Source organism: Vipera ursinii (assembly GCF_947247035.1).
Source record: "Vipera ursinii genome assembly, chromosome: 1".
In the NCBI taxonomy this organism is placed as follows: Eukaryota; Metazoa; Chordata; class Lepidosauria; order Squamata; family Viperidae; genus Vipera; species Vipera ursinii.
The window spans coordinates 15,398,775-15,403,061 of record NC_139512.1 but is presented as its reverse complement, the minus strand read 5'-3'; positions in this window follow the sequence as shown (position 1 = coordinate 15,403,061).

Genomic DNA, 4,287 nt, shown 5'->3' with positions numbered 1-4,287 from the left:
AGTGAAAAAGTGTCTCTCCGATAAAAAATATGGAGAGACGTAAATTGCGCAAAGCCACACCAGCTCGGATGTCGCCCAGGTTAACAAGGTCCACCCTAGATATTGGAGTTCCTGGATATCTGGTGAAAAATGGGCCAGAGCAGGGATCTCCAACCCCCAGTCCGTGGACAGACCCAGTCCGTGGCCTGCCAGCAACCGGTCCGCACAAACAAATAAAGCCCCATCCGAGGGATGCAGGCAGCAGAGAAAACCACGCACTCTCCGGTCTGCGGAAAAACCTCTCTCCACGGATCTGGTCCCTGGTGTCCCAAAGGTTGGGGGCCTCTGGGCTACAGGACTGTTGGCTGAACAACCAGGGCCAGCAGCTGCAAAACCACTGGAAGAAAAGGTGGATAATCAAGTGCCTAGAAATAACAGGAGTCAGTAGAAACATCAGAAAATGTGTGCAAAGATTGATGGCACAATGGAAGACACAGTTGCAGGTCAATGGTGAGAGACTGGGAGAGGTTAATATCAAGAGAGAACTATTTCAATATTTCACCTGCCACATAGCATCCTGGACTTAACAATTGTCGATAAGAAAGACGAAAAAGTCTGGATAGTGGACGTGGCAGCGCCTGGAGACGGCAGAATAGAGGAGAAAGAAGTGGAGAAGATCACAAAATACAAAGACCTACAAATAGCAATGGAACGACTGTGGCAAATGCAAGCAAGGGTGGCACCAGCAGTCATAGGCCCCTTGGATGCACCACTTGGACACCATTGGCACTGGCAAATTCACCATTAGTCAATTGCAAATGGCGGCCTCACTGGGAACAGCTTCCATCCTGTGACGATATCTGTAACACCACCAAACATCCACATCGGCCCATCTGTTCTGACTCGGCTCCTGAACGCAACAGACGCACCAATAAATCTCCAACATGCTTTTTGTTCAGGAACGCCAGCAGTTTCACCCAGCTGGATGTTAAAGTCTTTAGCTGCCTCCCAAACATCTAGAGTTAATCTCCATCTCTCACTACACTTGCAACCAAAATCCTTCAGGCAAGTTGGCTCTCTTCCAATAAAAGATGCACAGTCCCGCTCAGAAAGCGCTCCGACTCCCAGCGCCACAGGATCCGAGGAAACTCCGGCAAGTTTCCTAAAGAAGAGTCAGGAGTTCCAACTAAAACTGGCTGACCGGCAGAGAGACGGATAGTTGTCTGTCACGCGTATTTCTCTCCTTCCCCTGCCTTTTATCCACAGCCGAGGGTGGGACTCTGTTGACAGCGGTGGCTCTTCTGCCCCAAAGACCGGCCCATAGCCTCTCGCCCTTCTCCTCTCCTCAGCCTCCACTGCGCCCGCACATCATCACTGGCCCCGTGTGATCCTCCGCTCCTGAATCACTTGCCTCCAGGCATGGAGGTCTCAGCCTTATCCTCTGGGGCTGGCATTTGGCCCAGGCTCCCCGTCTGTCCCTGGCTGTGACAGATGCATTCCTTCTTCTTCATCAGAGCTTTCAGATGGCCCTGACGCTGGGACTGGCCCCCACTCCTGTCCTTCCTCCTCTGAGTCGGCTGTGGAGTCCTCTGGCGGATGACAGGTGATGATCCATAATAATAATAGTAGAATTGGAACTGACCTTGGAGGTTTTCTAGTCCAGGGCTTTTCAACCTGTGGTACGCCTACCATTGGTGGTACCTCGGCACCTGGCAGGTGGTACGCTTACAATGGGTTGACAAGCAGTGTAAAAAAAACGTATTTTTTTAAAAAGGTAAAAGTGTAGCGTGGGGATGAGCTGAAGCGGTGGCAATGCAGCACAGGCCTGTGGGAGAGTCAGCTGGAGCTGCGGTGTTCCCGGGGCTCTGCCAAGCTCGCAGGATCCGCACCAGGCTCCAGCTGACTGGCACTTCCCGAGGCTGTATACAACCTGGAGAAAGGAATCAGTTGCAGCTACACCGAAGACAAAAGGAGGAGGATGGGGAGAGAGGAGAGGAGGCAGGGCAGCACCTGCTGGAAACTCCTGCACCCCTCCCACCCCCCGCAGCTACCTCCTTCGGAGCCTTCCGGATGCCGATGGCCCTGCCAGCATAGGTCTGCCCACTTCATCCTGCAAAGCGCGGCTCACCCGGCACATCTCTGTGGTGTCGAGGAAGCCATGCCACCCGCTAGGCGACTGGTGGGACTCAAATATTGGCATATCCCAAAGTGGATCAATCTGAACAGGTTGAAAAACCCTGTTCTAGTTCAACCTCGTTCTCAGGCAGGAAACCCTATGCCATTTCAGGCAAGTGGCTGTCCAGTCTCTTCTTAAAAACCTCCAGTGTTGGAGCATTCACAGCTTCTGGAGGCAGGTGGTTCCGCTGGTTAATTGTTCTAGCTGTTAGGAAATTCCTCCTTAGTTCCAGGTTGCTTCTCTCCTTGATGAGTTTCCATCCGTTGCTTCTTGTCCTGCCTTCACGTGCTTTGGAGAATTGGTTGACACTCCTCTTCCTTCTGCAAACCCCATATCGCCCCTGGTTCTTCCCCACCTGCATTTTGTTCCTTACGTTTGTTATACACGGTTGTTTTTCTTATCGTTGTTATCGTTGTTATATTTGTTAGAGAAATAGGATTTGTTATCTATATTTGTTATCTATGTTTGTTATAGTTATTTGAGAAATAGGATTTGTTATATATGTTATATTTGTTATATACGTTTGTTATAGTTGTTTGAGAAATAGGATTTGTTATATATGTTTGTTATATTTGTGTGTTCTGTTCTCTTGTTAATATTGAAATAAAAATGTTTGAAATATTTCTCCCGCCCCTCTTTTGTCACAGAGCACACAACCTATTCACATCTTGGTCCTCTTGGCATTTGTGGTGAAAATATGTGCAGGGGCCCCTTTTGGAGTGTTACTAGGGGGTGGAAACCAACCCAACGTCTTTTCCCCAGAAAGCATCTTGCACGGATCACCTATTTCCACCGTCACCACAGCGGAGAAAGGACTCGTGTCCTCCAGTTGTGGGTCTGTTACGCAACCCAGCCTGAAGCAGGGGCAATCTCTGCCTCAAGGGAAGAGGCCCCAGACAGCCTCCATTCGGAGATCAATGGCGTCTCCTCTGAAGAAACGGCTTCTTTCGCAGGCCGGGCCTTGTGAGAAGTCCGTGATGCTCCATCTGGCGTTGGGCTCCTCTAGGGGGGCTCTCTGCCATTCCCAGGCCGGTATTTGGGGAAAGATACCCTTGATTTGGCCAAAATCATCATTTCATTGCATAGAGCAGGGGTGTCCACGCTTGGTAACTTTAAGACTTGGGGACTGGCGAATTCTGGGAGTTGCAGTTGAGAAGCCTTAAAGTTGACAACTTTGAAGGGCCCCCCAACCTCCATGGGGAGTTCTGGGAGTTGGAGTCCACTAGTTGCCAAGTTTGGAGTCCTCATGATCTAGATGGGGAATTCTGGCAGTTGGAGACCAAAAGATTCAAATTAGCCCAGGTTTGGAGACCAACCCACCCCCTATGGTGGGATTCAAATACCTGAACGACCAGTTCTCATCTTTGATGCAAGCATTTGTTGTCCACAGGTCTTAAAGTTGCTGAGTTTGGAGACCTCTGCTATAGAGTCTTCCAGAACCTCATTTATAGGAAATGAAGATTTGCTGTGACCTTACATTTTCCATTAAACCCAACATCTACTAGGTTCAGGGATCTAACTGTGAGGTGGATCTAGGAGTCCTGGTGGACAACCACTTAAAAATGAGGTGGGAAAAGGTCATCTTCAACTTACAACCTCGACTGAGCCCAAATTGCTGTCGGTAAGCGAGACAGACATTAAGTGAGTTTTGCCCCATCTTATGACCTTCATTGAGGACAGGAAGGCCTGGAGGAACGTGACGGTCGGAAACGACTTCACAACTAACAACGACAAATGGCCTTCTTTGCCAGAGCTCTCAGTGAATCACTGCAGGTGTTAACTTAGTAACACGGTTGTTAAATGAATCTGGCTTCCCCACTGACTTTACTTGTCAGAAGGTAGCACCGTGTGGTCAGCCAACCCAGAGACTTGCTGCGATCACTGGCAGCTCAATAGACAAAAAACCTCTTTCTTAAAGCAGTCTCCATTTTGTTTATTCCCGGCTTGGACTGGACCCTGATGAAGATTTTTCTTTCAACAGAATGTTATACCTTTAAACGCTTACATGCTTTTTAGCAGCCTAGAAGCCTTCAACATTCTGAATTCCCTCAGGAAACGTGCCGGCATTTATACCACCGTGGTGCCCATTCAACTCACGACACATCGTAAAACAATTCAAGTGCCAGGCTAGA